At 31.9% G+C, this 12,140-nt stretch overlaps 1 pseudogene across 1 annotated transcript in view; it reads left to right on the top strand.

The window, feature by feature from the left end:
• The first annotated feature begins 1,241 nt into the window (after positions 1-1,241).
• The window catches only part of LOC143228878 (tyrosine-protein kinase Abl-like), a 128,383-nt pseudogene continuing 117,484 nt past the window's right edge, over positions 1,242-12,140 (top strand). Inside the window, exon 1 of the transcript XR_013015487.1 lies at positions 1,242-1,648. The product of XR_013015487.1 is annotated as a tyrosine-protein kinase Abl-like (transcript). The remainder of the gene's footprint in view (positions 1,649-12,140) is intronic.

The following is a 12,140-nucleotide window of genomic DNA, read 5'->3' as shown; positions in this document are numbered from 1 at the left end:
TGTATTGTCAGAAAGTATACTGCACGCTCATAACAGATACCTTATGGCTTGATTGGGACATTCACATAATAACATAAAATATTTATCATTGTAGATACCATAGCAACATCACCGAATTCCACTCTTTGTGAAACACTGCTTGACTTCTATGCTCTCATAGATCCAGACAACATGGTCTCATATAAAGGGACAGTTAAACCACTGAAACTCTTAATGTAAAATGAGAAAATCGAAGGTATTTTTGCAAACATAGGTAATAAGATACTCCAAACACAATCTCAAACATCGAATAATAAGCCGTAGTTTTATATTAACAGAAATGCAGTCATCAAACGCAGTATATTCAATAAAACATTTACTCCTATAGATAACAATTAAATATAGCGTAACATTTATGATTTTAGCAATAATATTAATGTTTACTGCCGCAAAATATGTTTTTGCTATTGAATATTTTACTTCATATTTACGTAGACAAACGTTTAACAAACTTTTTGTAAGAAGCAAAAATGTTAATTAGTAATACGTTAATTTCTGATTTTTAAACTTTTATCGTTTCATGTACATGTTTTTAAATAAAAATAAAAGTAGTTTGCATTCAGCTTCCATAGTTTTGAAACTTAAACATTGTCATTATTTTTAGACAACTAAAGCCTAAACTTTATACATACTGTTTTATAACATAAAAACTTCCACAAATAGAAAGTATTGAATTTTAAATGATTTGATTTACAAAGATGATAATGTGAACTCTTCAAATGAGTTTTTACTGTAATAGAGCATTTTTGTTTTAGCCCTTGCTCTGTGGATGCCCAGCTTTAAACTTACTGATTTATATCGCTAAACAAATTAGTTTTGATACACGTAGTGGACAAAGCATAACTAGCCCATTTTGAAGCGTTCTGCATAATAACGAACAAACATAAGTTTTCTTATATGTCTCTAAAATAATAAGTCATTTTATCTTGGTATCAATTTATCTTTCCATGAAAAGAAACCATAGTCATTAAAAAGTATTAAATAAAGCTACTTTAATGGCTATTTTTTCGTTAAAGTTTTTTTTTGTAAAGTTTATTTATATTTTATTCAATACAAAATATATAAGCTTCATTGTAAAACAATATAATGGAAACAGAATGAAATAGTAAAATTTATTTTATATATTTATGGTTTATTAGAATGTAATCACTCTTATTAGTTTAAAAGAATAAAAAAAGGACTGACTTATTGCAGCGGCCCCTATGGACGGCATAGAGGTTTGCTTTGAGAGTGTTCGGTCATTCGTTTCAGAGGTTTTTCAATATGGCTACTAATGAAATTGTTAGTGATTAAATTATTGATAGTCACTACTTGTTAACATGTTTATAGTTTTATTAATTGGCATACTTTCTTAGTTTATCAATAGTACTATTGAAGCTCTCCTAAACAAAAGTAATGTACTGAAAATAGACTGGTTAGTAAGGATCCCGAATAGCCTGAAGGTCGTTTTGACGTTAGGCTATGGGAGCCCAGCAGGGCAAGGAAAACCGTGGAAGTGGATCTTCGGTTGGTAGTGGACATGGTGGAAAGTCTGGGAAAAGCTTCAAAAATAGATCTAAGGACTCTCGGTTATCATCAGTTTCTGGAAATATATTTACAGAACACAATGGTTAGTGTCAAGCATAATATTCGAATTTCTTTGATTTAATTCTCAGTATGTATGTGTATACACCATCATGATCCGAGTGGTATTTTTATTAGTATTATGAGTTAGATTTTCTTTCGAAGCATAAATGATAAAGCTGATTTTGCAGTTTTTTAAGGAATAAATTGTGCTTTCCATGTACGTAGCAATTATTAATTTGTTATTAATATATGAAACCATAAAAACCAAAAGCTATTAACATTTCATGTATGTAGTTTGATAAAACAGTTTTTCCAGTTTTATTTCTATTGAAATTAGTAATAAACACACTCTACGTTCCTAATAAAAAATACTGTGTTTTAAAAGAACATCTACAAAGATGAAACATTACATTTATGTTTTATCAAAATGATATATATTTGTTTATTAATTAACTACTGTAAAACACAACAGATTTATATTTTGCATTAGTTACAGATATGTTAATTATACACACATGAACATGTATCCAGTTTCCAATATGCAGTTCTTTGTGTATTTTAAGTCTTAGATTCCTAAGCATTCTGTCTTTATAACTTGTTTAATTTTGCCCATTCCTTTAAATTGCAGGTTTTTAAATGCATTGTAAAAGTTTTGTACTTTCAGTTTTATTAATGAAAATTTAAGATTGGATCAAGTTACAAGATAGCTTACCAAACCAAACATGATTATATGTGTCTAACCAACCACAGCAGTTTACTCAAGTTTTCACGACACCAAGTATTGTTTTTTTTTAACTTAAACTATTCCAATACGTATTGGTTAAACCCTATGCTTACGTAGATCTTATATGCTTATTTGTGTGTATATTTTTGTCAATTATTTAAGGAAATATAGGAGTTATCATTGTTTTTATTTATGCAGTAATCACGTTACTATTTTTACAATTAACTCAGTAAATTGTTAACTTAACTTATAGTATGATAAATGCATTGTAAAAATTATGCTTTATGTATTGTATGTTGTTATGACTTTTGTTTTGGATTTGAATTGTGTAGGGGTAATTAAGGTTAAGATACTTAGATGATATTTATCACAAGTATTAAAATACTTAATTGAAATAAAAAGGATTTATGTATCCAAGTATTGTTTGGTACTTTATCATAATAAAGTGTAGATATTGTGAACTCTTACTTGGTTTTGATTTTTAAGAAATTATCAATACAGTGGAACCCTTCTAAGCAGTCACCCCTCAGATTTGGTCACTCCTTGAAAGCAGTCATTCAATCACAGTCCCTTTTTGTTTACATAATCCCTAATTATGTACAGTGGATCCCCTCTAATCAGGCCAGTTTGTCTCAGTCCCGAAGGTGGCTGTTTTAGAGGGGTTCCATTGTAATTTAAAAACTTGATTTTTCATCTGCTTTCAACAGTAAAGGTGATGAGCAACTTAGTTATCTTACTACAGTAGGAAAAGAGTGCATAATGATATTTCAACCTTATTATAGCTGCTGTATCTAGTGATAAAAAGTTTCTCTCAGCACTAAGGAACTTCACTTTATCAGGTTGGCTGCCATACAAATGATGCAGTAGTGGTTGAGATGCTGCTTATACTAGTAAACAGCTTGACGAGGACTGTTGCTGTGTGAACTGGATTAAGTTACAAATTCCTTATTATGTAGTAAGAATGATTGAAATGGTAATATCAGGTTTCTTAGAAAGAAAAGTTATTATTTGAAGTTTTGCAAGAGAAATAGAATATAATATAACATTACAAAATACTGGACCCAAGACTTCATATAAAATGCTTCTCAACTCTTAAAGCTTTAAACTTAATAATATAATTCAATTGATAGAAATTCAAAATTTCTGATTCAACAATATGACCATGACATAAGACATTAGGAAAAAGGAAACTGAAAATCATTACTGAACAATCTATATGATGGTATAACATATTTGATTAATTTGTATTCAGCATTTATACATGTGTTTCAAGCGGTATCCAATCTGTTTTGTTTTTTTTTCTGTTTTCATTCATCTGTCATATATGTCTATTTTGTTTTATTTTAAATTTTTATACGTTCCCAAACCGTAACATTACAGTTCAGAGAGTGATCATTATTGGCTATTGACAAAACATCTGGTCATCTTACTTGCCTAGAATAACACATTAATTTACACATGACTGTTTACTAAAACTGACATGACGTAATCTTCAGCACCATTGTGCTTATGTCACTCCGTGTCTATGAAAATGATTTGCGCTATTAACTCTTAATAGGATGTGATCCATCAGTTTGCACAAATGGACTCAAAAGAAGGCTTAACAGAGAAAGATATGTATATATGAACATGATAATGGTGAGAAAACTAAAGAATATAATTCTTTACATTTTTTTATCCACCCTCTTCTAGTCCTCTCTCCCTACTAATGTAAACACTAGACCAGGACTTCTGAGATATTTTAGATCAACAGCAGTTGTAGAGGGTAGCCAGTTCTTCACCTTTGGATATTTTTAGTTAGGTTCTAGTCTTAGAATGCACAATCCATTAAAACAGCAGTTCCATTAAAAAAAAAATGATAGAAAGTTAAAAACAATGGGATATTGATTATAGTGAATTGGACACAGGGTCATAGTCAATCCACATGGTTAAAATGAAAAGGTTCATAGATTTTATAGCAAAAATAGTGTGTAATATTGCATCTACAGCCATCCTTTCAGTTAGCTGTGTGACAGAGTGAAGAATATGCAATAAGAAACCTTTGTCCTAGAAGAAATCATTGGTGTTTAAGTCATTTTGATCAGTGGCTAATAGTATATTTAAGTCAGTCCTAGCTCTTATCAGTGTGTTAAAATAAGTACATGTGTTTTGAGATGAAAATACTGTTGAAAGTTATGGATGAAAATTCTCAGGTGAGAGATATTGGCAGAAGCAGTAATCAGAAATTCTGCTGGTCATGGTTTGACAAAATAGTAAAACTTTGGCTCAGAAATTGCAGTTGAAATTGTTTTGATTATTAATTAATTATCAAGCTCACTTATCAGTTACATTCAACTCATTATTTTTATAACACATGGATGATTGTAATTAATCAAAGATGGTAATCGGGAATACTAATTTAGATTAGTCGATTATTTTTTTAAGAGTTGCAACATTAATCAGTTATAATGAACAGCCTTGAATTAGTGAAAAATAATGATAAATCACAACCAAACTATTTTTTTTACTATGCATATTTGGAATAATATGCAAATTTGGAATTATTTGATAATTGGTGACAGTAAATTTAATCATAATTTTCATCCATCAGTTATTTTGTTACATTAATTTGATGCAATAATAATTATAAACAGATAATTGCTTCAGATTAACATTTGACTATATTTGTCATGTGACATTACCAATTTAATCATAATTTTCATCCATCAGTTATTTTATGTTACATTAACTAATAGTAAACTTTGATGCAATCAGTCTGACTTATTAAAATTAAAGGTGTTAATAGTTATTCATTAGTTATTCAGATTAGTGAAATGAATATACTTTAAATTCAGTTAATGTAATGAAATTAATCAAATAATCAAAATAGCATTTTCAGTTCTCTTTTACTGTCCAAGTAATAAAATATTACCATCATGCATTATTATTATTATTTAATTCAATGTTATTTGGCTTAATTAACTCTCACAACTTATGAAAATCAACTAATCAAAACAAGTTTTCTGATTATTAAGATCCCTGGTTGAGAAAAACCCAAATTTAGGGAAAAAAAAACTTCAGGGCCAAAAAATGTATTGGAAATGACAAATAACCTCTAACCGTAATCCAATAATATAATTTTAAAAGCTTCTTCTGATTGAAATATATAAAAATGTCTTGCCAGGAGCATAAATATAGATAGGAGACTGGTTTACTTGTGGTATTAGATACTGCTTACCTTTGTATTCATGGCTCATATAAAACAAAAGTAATGAGAGAGACAAGTGTCCTGGTTAGAAGAAAGCAAGGTGATGGAAACCTTGAAGCTTCTAAAACCATTGCTGCTATATACAACTATATATTTTTTAATACTTTATGGATTTCAAATCTGAAAAGATATTCTGAATATTAGAGTCAAGCAGCTTATTTCTACCAATCAATACCTTCTGGGACATATTTCAAAATTTGACACGAGGACTAGAAGGGCCAATTTATCATGACTGGGAATCGTATTAATTTGAATTATTTCAACTATTCAAGTTCCTTGTGAGAATAATAGATAAATTGATTGTGATTAGTTAATAAGCCTAAAAATTATTTAATTAACAAATTTCTTTAACTGCTGAGCTTTAACCCTCATTATTCTTTAACATACGTACAATGTCTAGAAGGATCTGAGGATGTCTGTATGGATCTCCCTAAAACATCATCAGAAACTTCTCCTATAACAGCTGATAGTAGAAACGTTGCAGGTTTAAAAGTTTTTGTTACACGTAATGACAGAAGTTTATTAGATTAATGAGGTTTAATGAGTGTGTTGACAGAATAAATTACTGAGGTAGTTTGAACTTCAAAATGGTTGCTGGCACATGTTTGTTTTTAAAAAGTTTATTATTTTATTTCCATTTGTGATGAAAATGTTTTCATATTCTTTATATCACCTGTGAATAATTGAGGTACACAGTCATTACACCAGAGGTGCCAGCACTAATTTATCAAAATTCCTCATGCAGCTGTTGTGTTAGCTGGATTGTGTTGTAACAAAAACTGTGTTTACATTTCTAACTTAGTAATACTGTTTAAAGGTTGATCTACAGTACAGGTTATAGTGTTTGAGAATGATGATGAATGAATAACTGGTTATGGAATGGTTACTTCTAAACTTACTACATATCGTCAATATGTCTTTAACCCTCAGACATCATGAAGACATGAGGGCTTTGTTGAAGGATTTCGTGCTAGCTGCATGTGAATGGAAGGTTTTTAGACTGGTAACAGTTTTTGAAACATTTCTTTACGTAAGGATTTACACTAGCATGGATAGTAGTGTTGCTTGCATAGATAATTGAGCTCCTTTGTTTGTGATCATACACTGGTTCTGTCTGTGAGTTCAATCAAGCTGATGCTGTTCACCCCACTGGCACCTGGTAACTCAGATTCAGTAAGAAATAATTATATTTCCATGTTCTTCAATCATACTAATAGCTTTATCATTATCAAGTTCAATATATGTACTTTGTTCTGGAGACAAAGGATTATCAGGGCCACTGGTTGAACTTTGACTTGATATTTCTCTTGAAGTTTGTCCTTCACAATAACAGAATATGTAAGATAAAAGTTTAATAAACAGAGTTAGGCAATTATGTATATTTACTAATTGATTATTCAATGGCTGTATTAAAACAATAATTAGACCTTGAACTTAAATTTTGAAATTAAACAATTTTGGAATACTAAGTTTATTTGTTAATGGCCTTAATTTGTTAAGTTTTCCTGTAATTATAGTATGTACAAGCAGGAAAGAAGTGTAAGAGATAGTTGTTGCTAGCTATTCTTTCATTTGTTACTTCCACTACATTAAGATGGTTCCAACATGATTACTTACCTCTGACTTGTTTCTGACTTGACTGTTTTTAATGCACACATTTTTGCTCACCATTAGCCTTGAAACTCTTAACTTCTTCAGCATGTATGCATCCTGGCTCAGTTGCATTTAAGCATGCAGCAGTCCATCAATAGGAGAGTGAAAAACCTTCCTATCACAGCTGATTTACTTTGTGCAGTTGAATCAAATCTTAACCACTCAGTTTGACATGTCAGTGTTAAGAACTAGTACTTGATTTTTTCCTTTTTAAGGCTGGTATTGGCACCCTATGTTTTCTGTTAGGTTGTCCAATCATTTGTCCAAATTCTACATTTTTCAGTTCAGTTCCTTTCTTTATACTGATGACTAGCTTGCAGTTCCATCCTGTACATAGTCTTCCTCACACAACACAACTCATCCTCAGGTGGGTTGGTTTATCAAGGTGGAGAAGTTTATTATCCACCCAACTCAATATCTTATTCATCTAGTGGTGTTTTTCAATGAATATCCCTAACTGTTTTCCTTCAGATGGTTAGATACAAACAACATGACAGTGGAAGTACCTGTTCCTCCTCCCCATCCAGATATCCACATCTTCATAGATGCCTTGTGGACAGCATAGGGTGTGTGCTGCATTGGCACAGGATATCTCAGACCATTAGTCTCAGGAGCATTTGAGTCTCTACAGCAACTTTATTGAACCTCTTTCTGTTCATCCATGGTTTTAAACCATTACAGGTTCTAGGGTGGCTCTGTCATCTACCTTTCATTTTTCCCTCTAGTTATTACCTCTTTCTTACATAGCCTACATTTATTCCCAATCTTACTATCAAGATTGTCCATTGTATCCAGATTGTGCTTCACAGTGTTTTGTGTCACAAACATCACCTTTCCATGGCTCTTGCTCCCATTTGTTTATCCATTGGGATCTGTTCATTTCTCTTGACAATTCTTTTCTCACCATTACCAGTTGGGTTGTAAGGTTATCTTGACTGCTTATTCCTCCCTTTCTCCTGAATCTTGTCAATTGTTCAGTGTATCATCCCATCAGAATCAACATCTTACAATGTCTTTGGCTGCTAATTTCTATTGCCCTTTGGAAGGGAGATTGTCCAGGCTGACATGTAGCTTACTCTCACACTTTGTGCATCATTTAGCAGTTTTTTACTTAACCAGATACCATCTTTCTCCAATAGCTGTTCTCCACACATTAGTACAACTCTGAGTGGGTAAGTTATTTTTATTTCATTTCTCCTTTGTTTCAGAGGCTTATCTTACATGTTATGGATCTGTGATGTGTGGTGCCTGTTCAGGTATACTGATATCCCAAATATGCACCATAAGATCTATAAGGTGTATCACACTCACTATTAAGATGAGGAGTTTCACAAAGTAGGTTCTTTCTTGCAGTACATTGATCATAAATCTGTTTGTTTTGGTTCAATGAGATTTCATTGACTAACATGATAAAGCAGAAAGAGTGTTGTCCTTATCAAATGCTTTTCAGATTGTCAAATGAGGAAATGTCTGCTTTTCAAAACAGTTTCTTGGTCATTCATTGCACTTTTGCCAGTGATGCATTCCTCTGGACTTTCCACTGCATTTCTCCATCCTTCCAGTGGAATATGATGGTCCTAACCATATACCAGCTCTTAGCAGTTGTGGTGATGGAAGATGGAGGAATCCTCCTAAATGTGCACAATTCCAGTCAGTCAAGAGCAAGGTAGTGGTGTTCTGCCTGTGTAGAAGGAATGACTGTTCTCTTGCCTCATGTTTGATGTTTTTCTGGACTAGATCTTTCTGGTTTGCAGTTTGCCTCTCTGACTGGGGTCCCTTCCTCTTACTGCCACTTGGATATCAGTTCCTGGGCAACTAGTTTTGGTTGGAGCTGGACCAGCCATCTTGCATCCTCACATGCGAGTAAACTGGCCCTCTGTGTAGCACTTTCACCTTCATGACATTGTACAGATGTGTGATCCCAGGGTTTATTGTTACAGATTATGCTGAATTTCTGCACATGATGGTTTAGATTCTCAGAATGGAGACTCCTCTTACTATTTTATTCTTAGACCAAAGATGTGTGGATGTGAAACTTCCTCCTGTCGTGGGCTGGTTGAGTTCCTCCCAATGCAACTGGTCTGGGCTGGAGTTGACCTCTTCCTTATGGTCACATGTGTTGAAGCCACTCTATACACACACTCTTCTTCCAAAGACATTGGGAATAATTATATTGTTTTACCCTTTGATTGTAGTACCATACTTGTTCTCTCTATATAGAGAAGAGTATCTCTTCAGGTGCTTACCAAGGTAATTTTATACCAGTCCTTTCATCTACTTAATATAGGATTGTAGCTGTAATTTTGGAAAGAAGTAAGTAATTGTATCAGAATGCATATCGTCACTCACACTTCACACACATCCTTTCCACTTCTGTTGTTGTTTCATGTGTCTAATCTTGAGGATTGGGTTCAACTGTGGAAGGAGGGTTTGTTCACTTTTATTGGTGGAAAACTGTTGCATGCTGCAGCTGAATTATGTGATAAACATATGGAAGTAACTAGAAGTTTCACCGCTAGTGGTGACTGAAAATTTGTGCACTAGAGGGCAGTGAAGTCAGAAATAGTTGTAACTGTGAGAAGAGGTATCTATCTGAAATGCATTTTCAGTGTAGGAAAATATTAACTTTTGCTAAGTTCACAATATATCAGTGCTACTTGGAAGAACAAAGCAAATAAAATAAGCCTCGTATTGTGGTAATTTCAAACTAATTATTTAATCTCAATAGTTTTAAATCTTTGCTTGAAGTTTAATGTGATTGTACATGTATAGTCTATTGTATAAATTCTAGCAGCATCTGAACTGAGGTGAAGAATCTGTTATGCATATCAGAATGCACTTTTTCTCATATTTTGAGTTAATAAGAAACTTTTCTTCCAATAAATAATTTTAATGGCAAACTAAAATCAATGCTTTTTGAAACCTTCTTATTTCATGTTAGTTTTTGAAATTTTTAATTTGTTTAGCTGTATGCAGTTTTTGCATAACATGGCCCAGAAAGTAAAGTTGATTTTGTTGTTTTTTTGTCATTCTCTGGAGATGATCTGATCTACATGTGGGAGGTTTTGCTATAAAACTTCACCTTGTGTAGGAAGATCAACATCAGAATCCTTCAGTGGTAGATCCAGTGATTTCTCTTGGTTGCAATCTTCCTTATGTTTGAATGAAAGTGGAAAGTCACGTGGGTAGTACAAGCTGCTACAGATAAGTTATTATCACTTCAAATAGGTGACATAATTCTCCACTGATACATCATCTTGAGTGAAGGGATAAGTTTGGAAATAAGACTTGAGGGAGTGAAGATGGCTGGCAAACATCTAGTCAAAGTATTCACAATGAGTTAGAATAAAGATCGTTTTCATTGGTCCAGTTCATTTATTTTGTAGGATAGGTACAGTTTTAGTGAAACATTATTTTACAGTATCTTGCTAAAACTTCTGTTATATAGTGGTTCAACCTAATTTACTCTTTTCAGAAATTAGTTTACTTAAAAATACCATTCTGTTAGCCCTACTTCAAACCTTTTACAAGTCAATATATTTTCTTAGGTAAGGAAATACAAGCAGTGTTGCTGCTATCCATTGTCATTGCCTAATTCAATAAAGCAGTCATCATGGTAGAAAAATAAAACTGTCTTCTAAATCTTAATCTGCTGATTCACTCTATAGGGGACGGTCTGCTTTCAGTGGTTAAATGTGGATGTGCTAACAGTTGGAGTAGCTGAAAGTGATAATTTTAAACTAATTTTTATTAGCCAATTATTTTCATGAGTTATGGCATTAACTGATTAAGCTAAACAACTTTGAATTACTTGGATAGTCATAACATTGAAAACTGTAATAATTGTAAACACCAATTTTGATTGGTAGATTATTTTTGTGACATTAGTAGATTTAATTACAATTTCATTTGACTGTTTCACACGTTTAGTATAAGTAAACAGAGGAGTTGGAGTTCTAAGTTTCGGAACTTACCAAAGTGGTTGTTAAAAATTGTGTACTAGTTCTCTAAGTATTACAATTACGTGATGAAAAACTTATTATAAGAAGTTAATTAATTGAATATTTCATTTCAAACCTGAAAGTAATTGATATTAGAAATTGTCTGAAGTATTAACTTCAAGACGTGTGAAACTGTATTTATAGAATCATTCAAATAGGGGATTATATTTTCTCCCTTTCATAGAAACTATTTTAAATTTAGACATCTGCATACTGTTGTTTACTTCTCACATAACATAATCAACATTGCAGTTGGGTCAATGTATGTTACCTTTAAATTAAAAGTTAAATACAGGTTCTGATAGATTTAGATCAATTAAATGAGTAACTGAAGTATTTGAAATTTGTTTTACCCATACTAGAAAGTTTACATTGGATTCTAACTATAAATTTTGATTTAAAGTACTGAAACTCTCATACGTCATGTTGTCTCATGCTTTACTATTCTGAAAAGTATGGTGCACTTCTCACCAAATTTATTAACTGCATTCAGTTAATTGATTATTCTCTCATGTGACTAGGGTTGTTAGTGATAAGATAACTACAAACTAATTTTTATTTGTTTATAATTTTCTTGTTGTAATCTAAACAACCATGAATTAGTTGAACAGCTTTAATACTTGAAAATGGTAATTTTAAAACTTCTGGTTGGTTAATTATTTTTGTGACATTAATAGATTTAATTGTAATTTCAATAGATAATTTTACCTGACACTAATTGATTTAATAGATAATCATAGGTTATCAATTATATTGATTAATTAAACTGACTGTCCAGCCTAAACTTCTGTTTTGAACAGGTACATAAATACGGATAAGTGAAACATAATTAGTTCCAAAGCTAAATTTTAGGTATATAGTTGTATTCACAGTATCAAATGTAAGAAATAATTAATTTATTCATCACATA

This window comes from Tachypleus tridentatus, chromosome 10, assembly GCF_004210375.1.
Source record: "Tachypleus tridentatus isolate NWPU-2018 chromosome 10, ASM421037v1, whole genome shotgun sequence".
Lineage (NCBI taxonomy): Eukaryota > Metazoa > Arthropoda > Merostomata > Xiphosura > Limulidae > Tachypleus > Tachypleus tridentatus.
The sequence above is the reverse complement of the archived record's forward strand: the minus strand, read 5'-3'. Positions and strand labels throughout refer to the sequence as shown.